This window comes from Sceloporus occidentalis, unplaced genomic scaffold, assembly GCF_023333645.1.
Source record: "Sceloporus occidentalis isolate IW3139 unplaced genomic scaffold, rSceOcc1.0.p SCAF_1, whole genome shotgun sequence".
Lineage (NCBI taxonomy): Eukaryota > Metazoa > Chordata > Lepidosauria > Squamata > Phrynosomatidae > Sceloporus > Sceloporus occidentalis.
Genome location: NW_028316981.1, coordinates 120,009,528 through 120,020,672, shown reverse-complemented (window position 1 = coordinate 120,020,672; position 11,145 = coordinate 120,009,528). Strand labels below are relative to the sequence as shown.

At 43.8% G+C, this 11,145-nt stretch overlaps 1 protein-coding gene across 9 annotated transcripts in view; it reads left to right on the top strand.

Moving 5' to 3' along the window:
• WIZ (WIZ zinc finger) overlaps positions 1 to 11,145 on the top strand; it is a 112,352-nt gene that overhangs the window by 27,341 nt on the left and 73,866 nt on the right. The window lies entirely within an intron of this gene.

The following is an 11,145-nucleotide window of genomic DNA, read 5'->3' as shown; positions in this document are numbered from 1 at the left end:
GAACATGCAAAACTTGGACTATTTTTGGCAAGTCTTGCCAATTATTACTCTCCAATAATTAATGATTTGAAAGTTAAAGGAGATGTTTCTTTACAAGATGCTATTGCTCAAAGTTTTGAATTTCAAAATAGGCAAAACGTGATGGAAGGCAACTACAGTGAGCCCTCAGTATCTGTGGGAGATCTGTTCCAGAATCCCCACCCCCTGCGGATACCAAAATCCACGTATGCTCAAGTCCCATAGCACTCAATGGTGGCTCAGTCACATTGCCGCGTCACTATTGAGGACAATGACACTTTGCCCCCTCCCCCTCCTCGATGTCAGCCTCACTGTTCTCACTGCAGCAGGCAGTTCTCTTCTTCCACCATCGTTACTGCTGCGGGTCTTTCTCCTCCTCCTCCTTCACTTCCTTTGCCTTCCTCTTCCTCCTCTTCCCTCCTCCTCCTCCTCCCCCCACATCCTCCACTTTCTCCTTCTCCTCTTACCCCCTTCCATTGCACTGCCGCCGTGCATCTTCCTTTTCCTTCCTCCTCCTTTTTCTCTTCCCCACTGTGATGAACTGACTCACAAACCAGTCAATCAGAAGCCAGAAACCCTAAGCCAATCAGGTGCTGGCTGAGGAGTTTGAAGATTCTGTTTGGCAGTTGGTTTTAGTCAGTTAGGGTTTGGAATCCTGAGGGATGAAGCTGGTGTTCAGTTGGGGAACAGTAGAGTCCGAGAGAGGACTGTGTTCCAGGAGTTCCTGAGGGAACGGCATTTTGTTAGAGTGGGGTGTCGATCATAGACCAAGAAAGGGTCTGATAGGTCCAGAGAGGGACAGTATTAGTTTGGGAATCTAGAGAAGAGAGACTCAGGGTAGCCAGACTCTGGAAGAGGGGTTTCGGTTGCATAATTTCCTGTGGGATATTATAGCCTGTGTGGCTGAATTATTAATTGGGATTTAAGAGCAAGCCTGTAAATATATATATATATATATATATATATATATATATATATATAAAACCAAGAAAGACACAGTAAGAACTTCATGTCCAAGTTACCTTTTTCCATTCTGTTTTTAAATAAACTTTTATTCTTGTTTGAATATCCACTTGGCCTGTGTTTTGAAATAAAACCATGCTACTGATCTTTAGAAACGCAGGGTTGTGGGGCCATCATAGGAGTGTATCTTGGGGCCCTTCACATAAATTAGGTGGGAGCAGGGTCTAAAGACCTGGTGGCTTTGAGAAATATGGAGACAACAACTGTGGCTAATGCTCTAATAGGCATGTTTTGTAGACTAGGATTTCCTAGTGAGATTATATCATATTTGGGAAGTTCTTTTACTTCCAAATTGATACAAAAACTATGGGAGGTCTGTGGAGTTAAACATTTGACCACGTCTGCTTATCACCCACAGAGTAATGGATTGACAGAAAAATTTAAAGGGACATTGGTCAGCATGATTAAATCCTATACTAAAGAAAACCCATGGGACTGGGACCTCAAGTTGCAACATCTATTATTTGCCTATCGTGAAGTCCCACAAGAAAGCTTAGGATTCAGTCCATTCGAGCTAATGTTTGGACGCAAAGTAAAAGGGCCTTTAGATCTTATTCGACATGAGTGGGAAAATCCAGTTGAAAGGGAGCCGGAAGATGTGGTGTCATATGTCCAAAACCTGATGACATCCCTAAATCAAGTCTTACGAATCGCCGGGGAAAACTTAAAGATAGCTCAATGTCGACAGAAGACTTGGTATGATAAAAAGGCCCGAGTTAGAGTGTTCCTGCCGGGAAATGAAGTTTTACTCCTGCGACCAACGAGAGGAAACAAACTTCAATATGCATGGACCGGACCAGTTCAAGTGACAGAAAAGATCAATTACGTAAACTATTTAGTGGACTTGGGGGATGATATGGGGTGTAAGTTTGTACATGTAAATATGTTGAAGCCCTATCACAGGAGAGAAAATCTAGTGTTATACGCTGTCAGAGAGACGGGGAATGATGTGATTGCCATTCCTAGTTGGAAAACAGGAAAATGGGGCAAAAGAAAAGATACAAGAGATTACTCTTGACCGTTCTCTCACTCCCCAGCAACGAGAGGAAGTAATGCAGGTGTTAACTGAGTTTAAGAGCAACAACAAACTTTATTACAGCCATTTGGCCAGCACAATTACAAAATTCCAATTTAAAACATAACTTAATTTTATACCATAGGTTCATGTACTGGCAGATTGGAGAGTATAAACAAATGATAGTTTATAAAAAGTAAGGATAGGACTGTATGATTAGGTAAACACACAATAATGAGTAGGTTGTTATTACTTCGTAAATAATTCCATTATATTGTGTTATAGAGTATTATATTTAAGACATATTAGTTCAAAACTACAGTCATATCTTTTGTTTAAGCAAGAGTTAAACTATAAAATGCCATTAATCAGATGCAACTGGTTGGGGTAACTTCATTAGACTTTGGTCCCCAACTAGGTTAGTTTGATGGTATGGTAAAATATGGCCATACCTCCTCATTTACAAATTTTACCATTAAATCAAGCTATCTATACAGATTTTGAGATTATATTATAACATATTACATCTGTTTATCAAACTTTTTATGATTTGCAATGGCAGCTGCAAAGAATCTGGAAGGGGAGAGAGAGGCAGGCGAGCTCCAACTGCCTTCCTCGAAGAGGACCAGCCCTCCCTTCAGCCACCATCTGGGAGAGAGAGGCAGGTGAGCTCTGCCTTCCTCGAAGAGGACCAGCCCTCCCTTCAGCCACCATCTGGGAGAGAGAGGCAGGTGAGCTCCAAAGGGTGCTCAACAATGGCTCCTTTTCATCCTGGAGAGAAGTGACCAGTGGGGTCCCACAGGGCTCTGTCCTGGGCCCAGTGCTATTCAACATCTTTATCAATGACCTGGATGACAGAATTGGGAGCATACTTATCAAATTTGCAGATGACACCAAATTAGGGGGAATAGCTAATACCCCAGAGGACAGGATCAAGATTCAAAATGACCTGAATAGACTAGAAAGCTGGGCCAAAGCTAACAAAATGAAATTCAACACAGAGAAATGTAAGGTATTGCACTTAGGGCGGAAAAATAAAATGCACAGATATAGGATGGGTGACACCTGGCTGAATGAAACTACGTGTGAAAGGGATCTAGGAGTCCAAGTAGACCACAAGTTGAACATGAGTGAACAGTGTGATGCGGCAGCTAAAAAGGCCAATGCTATTTTAGGCTGCATCAATAGAAGTATAGTGTCTAGATCAAGAGAAGTAATAGTGCCACTGTATTCTGCTTTGGTCAGGCCCCACCTAGAATATTGTGTCCAGTTCTGGGCACCACAATTCAAAAAGGACATTGAGAAACTGGAGCGTGTCCAAAGGAGGGCGACAAAAATGGTGAAGGGTCTGGAGACCATGCCCTATGAGGAACGACTTAGGGAGCTGGGGATGTTTAGCCTGGAGAAAAGAAGGTTAAGAGGTGATATGATAGCCCTGTTTAAATATTTGAAAGGATGTCATATTGAGGAGGGAGCAAGCTTGTTTTCTGCTGCTCCAGAGAACAGGACCCGGAACAATGGATGCAAGCTACAGGAAAAGAGATTCCACCTGAACATTAGGAGGAACTTCCTGACAGTAAGGGCTGTTCGGCAGTGGAATGCACTTCCTCGGAAGGTGATAGAGTCTCCTTCCTTGGAGGTCTTTAAACAGAGGCTGGATGGCCATCTGTCAGGGATGCTTTGATTTGGATTTCCTGCATGGCAGGGGGTTGGACTGGATGGCCCTAGTGGTCTCTTCCAACTCTACGATTCTATGATTCTATGATTCTATGATTCTATGCCTTCCTCGAAGACGACCAGCCCTCCCTTCAGCCACCATCTGGAAGAGAGAGGCAGGTGAGCTCCAACTGCCTTCCTCGAAGACGACCAGCCCTCCCTTCAGCCACCATCTGGGAGAGAGAGGCAGGTGAGCTCCAACTGCCTTCCTCGAAGAGGACCAGCCCTCCCTTCAGCCACCATCTGGGAGAGAGAGGCAGGTGAGCTCCAACTGCCTTCCTCGAAGACGACCAGCCCTCCCTTCAGCCACCATCTGGGAGAGAGAGGCAGGTGAGCTCCAACTGCCTTCCTCGAAGAGGACCAGCCCTCCCTTCAGCCACCATCTGGGAGAGAGAGGCAGGTGAGCTCCAACTGCCTTCCTCGAAGACGACCAGCCCTCCCTTCAGCCACCATCTGGGAGAGAGAGGCAGGTGAGCTCCAACTGCCTTCCTCGAAGAGGACCAGCCCTCCCTTCAGCCACCATCTGGAAGGGGAGAGAGAGGCAGGCGAGCTCCAACTGCCTTCCTCGAAGACGACCAGCCCTCCCTTCAGCCACCATCTGGAAGAGAGAGGCAGGTGAGCTCCAACTGCCTTCCTCGAAGACGACCAGCCCTCCCTTCAGCCACCATCTGGGAGAGAGAGGCAGGTGAGCTCCAACTGCCTTCCTCGAAGAGGACCAGCCCTCCCTTCAGCCACCATCTGGGAGAGAGAGGCAGGTGAGCTCCAACTGCCTTCCTCGAAGACGACCAGCCCTCCCTTCAGCCACCATCTGGGAGAGAGAGGCAGGTGAGCTCCAACTGCCTTCCTCGAAGAGGACCAGCCCTCCCTTCAGCCACCATCTGGGAGAGAGAGGCAGGTGAGCTCCAACTGCCTTCCTCGAAGACGACCAGCCCTCCCTTCAGCCACCATCTGGGAGAGAGAGGCAGGTGAGCTCCAACTGCCTTCCTCGAAGAGGACCAGCCCTCCCTTCAGCCACCATCTGGAAGGGGAGAGAGAGGCAGGCGAGCTCCAACTGCCTTCCTCGAAGACGACCAGCCCTCCCTTCAGCCACCATCTGGGAGAGAGAGGCAGGTGAGCTCCAACTGCCTTCCTCGAAGACGACCAGCCCTCCCTTCAGCCACCATCTGGAAGAGAGAGGCAGGTGAGCTCCAACTGCCTTCCTCGAAGACGACCAGCCCTCCCTTCAGCCACCATCTGGGAGAGAGAGGCAGGTGAGCTCCAACTGCCTTCCTCGAAGAGGACCAGCCCTCCCTTCAGCCACCATCTGGGAGAGAGAGGCAGGTGAGCTCCAACTGCCTTCCTCGAAGACGACCAGCCCTCCCTTCAGCCACCATCTGGGAGAGAGAGGCAGGTGAGCTCCAACTGCCTTCCTCGAAGAGGACCAGCCCTCCCTTCAGCCACCATCTGGGAGAGAGAGGCAGGTGAGCTCCAACTGCCTTCCTCGAAGACGACCAGCCCTCCCTTCAGCCACCATCTGGGAGAGAGAGGCAGGTGAGCTCCAACTGCCTTCCTCGAAGAGGACCAGCCCTCCCTTCAGCCACCATCTGGAAGGGGAGAGAGAGGCAGGCGAGCTCCAACTGCCTTCCTCGAAGACGATCAGCCCTCCCTTCAGCCACCATCTGGGAGAGAGAGGCAGGTGAGCTCCAACTGCCTTCCTCGAAGACGACCAGCCCTCCCTTCAGCCACCATCTGGGAGAGAGAGGCAGGTGAGCTCCAACTGCCTTCCTCGAAGAGGACCAGCCCTCCCTTCAGCCACCATCTGGAAGGGGAGAGAGAGGCAGGCGAGCTCCAACTGCCTTCCTCGAAGAGGACCAGCCCTCCCTTCAGCCACCATCTGGGAGAGAGAGGCAGGTGAGCTCCAACTGCCTTCCTCGAAGACGACCAGCCCTCCCTTCAGCCACCATCTGGGAGAGAGAGGCAGGTGAGCTCCAATTGCCTTCCTCGAAGAGGACCAGCCCTCCCTTCAGCCACCATCTGGAAGGGGAGAGAGAGGCAGGCGAGCTCCAACTGCCTTCCTCGAAGACGATCAGCCCTCCCTTCAGCCACCATCTGGGAGAGAGAGGCAGGTGAGCTCCAACTGCCTTCCTCGAAGACGACCAGCCCTCCCTTCAGCCACCATCTGGGAGAGAGAGGCAGGTGAGCTCCAACTGCCTTCCTCGAAGAGGACCAGCCCTCCCTTCAGCCACCATCTGGAAGGGGAGAGAGAGGCAGGCGAGCTCCAACTGCCTTCCTCGAAGACGACCAGCCCTCCCTTCAGCCACCATCTGGAAGGGGAGAGAGAGGCAGGCGAGCTCCACCAGGCCTGCCTGGAAGAAGCAGAGCCCTCCATTCGGTCCATCTGCCTTGGTCCAGACGTCAGAGGGAGAGAAGAATGCTGGACCTGATCCCCTCCCCCCTCACCATTCCCTTCTCCTTTTGTGTCGTGTCTTTTAGATTGTAAGCCTGCGGGCAGGGAACTGTCTGGTTAAAAATAATAATAAATGTAAGCCGCCCTGATAGCCATTAGGGCTGAAGGGCGGGATATAAATACCTAAATAAATAAAATAAATAAATTGTGCAACTGCTTGCGTTATACCTTCCTTCTGGTCTGCAAGTAGAAAATTTGTATAAAATTTCTCTGCCTGGAAACTGCAACACAATTGGTGTTATATACAAAGCACGTATTTCTGTGTACAAAGAACAGCCAAAGAGAACATGATTAATATTTTTGATTTCCTCCAAGCCACAAGGACAGTATCTGTGTTGGTAAGGGATCTTTTTAAATCTGCCCTCCAGGACTACCGATGGTAAGATGTTAAACCTTGTTGACATGAAAGCTCTTCTGAATTTCGGAACATTCAAATTCTCAAAATCTTTTGCATATTTGCCAGGTCTACTGGATTACCTAACAGGATATAAAGTTAGTCGGCTTATATGAGTCTGGAAATCAATATCCTTGATGCGTTGAGAAATAACAGATTTTGCTTTATCATAACCTAGTACAGTTATTTCTGATAGTGAGAGTCCAAGAGATAAGAGTCTCAAGGTCAGCGTCTCCTTCCAGGGAGACAAAAAAGGAGTCTGTTAGAATTAATGGCACTAAACCGATCGGAACAAAAAACATTTTGAGCCATAAATTTAATTTGCGTATCCATACATGTGCCTCAACAGATAGCATCCCTGTTTCTAGATGGAGAATGGGATTTGAAACACAATTTGGGGCATCTAAAATTGTTCTTAGAAATTTTGTTTGTCAGGGTAAGTTACCTTGTACTGCTTTTGAAATGATAGAAGATTTGAAACTGGAAGATATGTGGAGAATCATGCATGGAAATAAGAAAGATTTTACTTTTTATTCAAATAGATATAAAACGTGGTCCAGGATCGACCTGATATTAACATCTAAATTAATTAATACAGACATAATTAATATAGAAATTCTACCAATGGTGATGTCTGACCACTGCCCGGTAAGACTTTTGATAAAACACAGATCTAAGGAATTTTTTTGGAATATGAGAAATTATTTACTATCTGATGAAAAAATAGTAAATAGAATCAGGCAAGAAATTAAATTATATTTTCATGAGAATTTGGAAAAAGGAACACCTATGCACGTAGTCTGGGATGCAGGCAAAGCGGTCTTTAGGGGGTTGTTATTACAACAGGAAAAGAGGAAGAAGAGAGAGAAATGGGAAAAAGATAAAGATCTGTTCGAGAAATTGAAAATTAAAGAGCAAGAAGCTAAAAACAAACCAGGAGACGAGGCAGTGATTGATGAATTGCAATTGATTCAGAATATGATTAATAAAAACATAATACAGGAAATTGCAGATAAAATTAAATTTAGTAAATATAATGAATTTGAGAATGCTAATAAAGTAGGAAGATGGCTTGCCAATAAATTGAAGAGGAGGAAAGAGAAGAGATTAATACCGAAACTGAAAAAAGGAGAAATCTTGATGACCCACCAGGATAGACTAAAGGAAACTGTTAGGAATTATTATGAGAACCTTTATAAGGATAAGGAACCAACTCAAGAAATGAGGTTTAATATAAGGGAGTACATAAAAGGTAATATTGGTGATATTATAACAGAATCCCAGGTTAAAGACTTAAATGAACCAGTCTCTGTGGAGGAACTAGAAAGTGCAATAAAAAAGCTAAATGAGAAGAAAGCTCCAGGCCCTGATGGGCTGTCAGGAAAATTCTATAAGACTTTCAAAGAAGAATTAATACCCCCCCTATTAAGGACCATAAATGGCATTGATTGGGGAAACTACCCGGAATCCTGGCGCTATTCTGTAACAACTCTAATCCATAAAGAGGGTAAAGACCCTGAGTTAATAGAGAACTATCGTCCTATATCTCTTTTAAATATTGATTACAAGATTTTCACTACTATCCTCGCCGTCCGATTGAAAAAGATACTAACATCTATAATTAGTTCAGACCAAGCAGGATTTCTACCGAAAAGGCATCTAAAAGATAATATCAGATTGTTAATGTGATAGAGTTCTTTCAGATGCATAAAAGTAGAAAATTGGGGTTAGCATTCTTGGATATTGAAAAAGCATTCGATAGTGTGAATTGGGATTTCTTAGAGATTGCAATGGACGAATGGGGAATAAAGGGCAGATATAAGAACTGGATAATGAACATATATAGTAAACAGAGTACAAGGGTTATTGTAAATGGGGAGAAGACGAATTCAATTAATATCGAGAAAGGGACCCGCCAAGGTTGTCCACTCTCACCACTGCTTTTTCTACTTGTAATTGAAATACTTAGTAATAAAATAAGGAAAGATGACAGAATACAAGGATTGGAATTTCCTAAATGTAAATTTAAACTCCGCGCTTTTGCGGATGATTTCGTCATTATTTTGGAGAATCCTAAAAAATCAATTCAAATATTAGAAGAAGTGTTGGAGGATTTTAGTATATTATCAGGGCTTAGGGTGAATAAAAAGAAAACTGGGATTCTACTCAAAAATTTGTCTAAAAGAGAAATAGAGGAATTTGGATCTCTTACACAATTTCAGTTGACTAATAAAGTTAAATATCTAGGTATAACCCTGACAGAGAACAACCAAGATTTGTATATAAACAATTACGTTCCGGTTTGGGAGAATGTAAAGATTGATTTAAAAAGATGGGGAAAACAACGATTATCTCTGCTTGGAAAGACTGCAACAATCCAAATGAATGTTCTCCCTAAAATGCTGTTCCTGTTCCAAACACTGCCATTTGTAACAAATAAGATTACTTTTAAGATCTGGGAAAAAGATATGGCAAACTTTTTGTGGCAAGAAAAGAAACCCAGGGTGAAGCTTAAGGTTTTGCAAGATACTAAGAGCAGAGGAGGGTTGGGATTACCCAATATGGAATTATATCACAACGCCTGCGCCCTAAATTGGATTAGAGACTGGATACTGTTGGAAGATCATAATATGGGCTTTATTGAAGGCTATGGTCTAAAGCTGGGCTGGCATGCATATATTTGTTATGGATCAAATAAGGACATTAAGCTATTTAAACAACATTATATTAGAAATTCGCTACTCATTATTTGGAACAAGTACAAAAAATTGTTATACAAAGGGTTACCTAGATGGACGTCTCCGCAGGAGGCGTATCATAAGAATGAAAGTAAAGCCACGACTAATTGGCTGAGATATGAAAATTTAGTAACGAGAGCTGGAGGGCTAGAGGTATTAAAAACGGAAAAGGATATAATAAAATTAGATCCCCAGCTAACGTGGATAAAATGTTGGCAAATTAGAGAGGATTGGAAGAGAGACAAAGATGTACTAGACAAAGAAGAAGCACAGTCTCAATTTGATAAGATCGTCAGAGGGAGCAGAATCAAATTAATCAAAAAAATTTATATATTTCTTTTAAGATTGGAGATGTGGGATGAAACAGTGAAAACCAACATGGTAAGATGGGCACAAAACCTGCGAAAAGATATCCCTTTGTCTAGCTGGGAAAATGTATGGAAAAGAAATTTACATTTTACCACCTGTAACAACTTAAAAGAAAATTACTATAAGTTATTTTATAGGTGGTACTTGTCCCCAACCAGACTTGCTAGAATAGCTAATCATGAAAATCCTATCTGTTGGAAATGTGGTGAAAAAGGAGGTTCCTTTTATCACTCATGGTGGTTGTGTAAGTGCGCCCAAAAATTTTGGAATCAGATTTATAGACAGATAGTTGGTACCTTAAGGAAGAACATACCTTTGAGCCCAGAACTATTTTTGCTAAATATCACAGATGGTATCCAGGATAACTTGATACAAGATGAGCAGAGTGTCTTATTATATATGATTACGTCCGCACGACTGAAATGGGCCCAGCATTGGAAATCTAATAAAATCCCAACAGTAAGGGAATGGACATTAAAGTTGAATGAGTTAGCTATTCTAGATATGATCTCTATGTCCAAAAAAAATAGAACTCAGCAACAGTATGAAGAAAAATGGGACAAGGTTTCAATACTGTGGGAAAAACAGAGCATGAAAGTTGATTAAATGGGGGAAAAAATTTATTACATCTTTTCCTTTTTCTGTTCATATAAGCTCAGTAATATTGTATATCTGTATCTGTATTTGGCATATGTATGGATACTCAAGAAAATAAAATAAATGGGAAAAACTTAAAAAAAAAAGGAATTTTGTTTGAACTGCCTCAAAACATGTAAAGCTATTGAAAATACAAATCTCAGAACCGTATAATAGTTGTGCTAAGATCTTAGCAACAAAGACTTGGAGAGCTGCTGGAATGTATTGACCTCCCTTATAATAGAAAGAACATAAGGCTTTAATACTTCTTTGTGTATTCATTACAGCATTTTTCTGGTGTAATTAGGTAGATCCCTTGTCATGAAATGTGATTCCCAGATATTTATAAGTGGACACCTGTTCTATGGAGTAATAATAATAATAATAATATGCTTTATTTTTATACCGCTTTTCCGAGGTGATCAAAGCGGTTCACAGAATCATTTAAAACTTACACATCATAAAAACAACCTCACAAAAACCAATAAAAATCGAACAACATGCAATAAAGACAAGCAAGATGGCGGTCGGGAGGAGGGCTTTACTTCTTCGCAGGCAGAGGCCTGTTGTTGCTGGCCTGCTTCTCTCCCCCTCAAGATGGTGGTCGGGAGGAGGGCTTTACTTCTTCGCAGGCAGAGGCCTGTTGTTGCTGGCCTGCTTCTCTCCCCCTCAAGATGGTGGTCGGGAGGAGGGCTTTACTTCTTCGCAGGCAGAGGCCTGTTGTTGCTGGCCTGCTTCTCTCCCCCTCAAGATGGTGGTCGGGAGGAGGGCTTGTCTTCTTAGCAGGCAG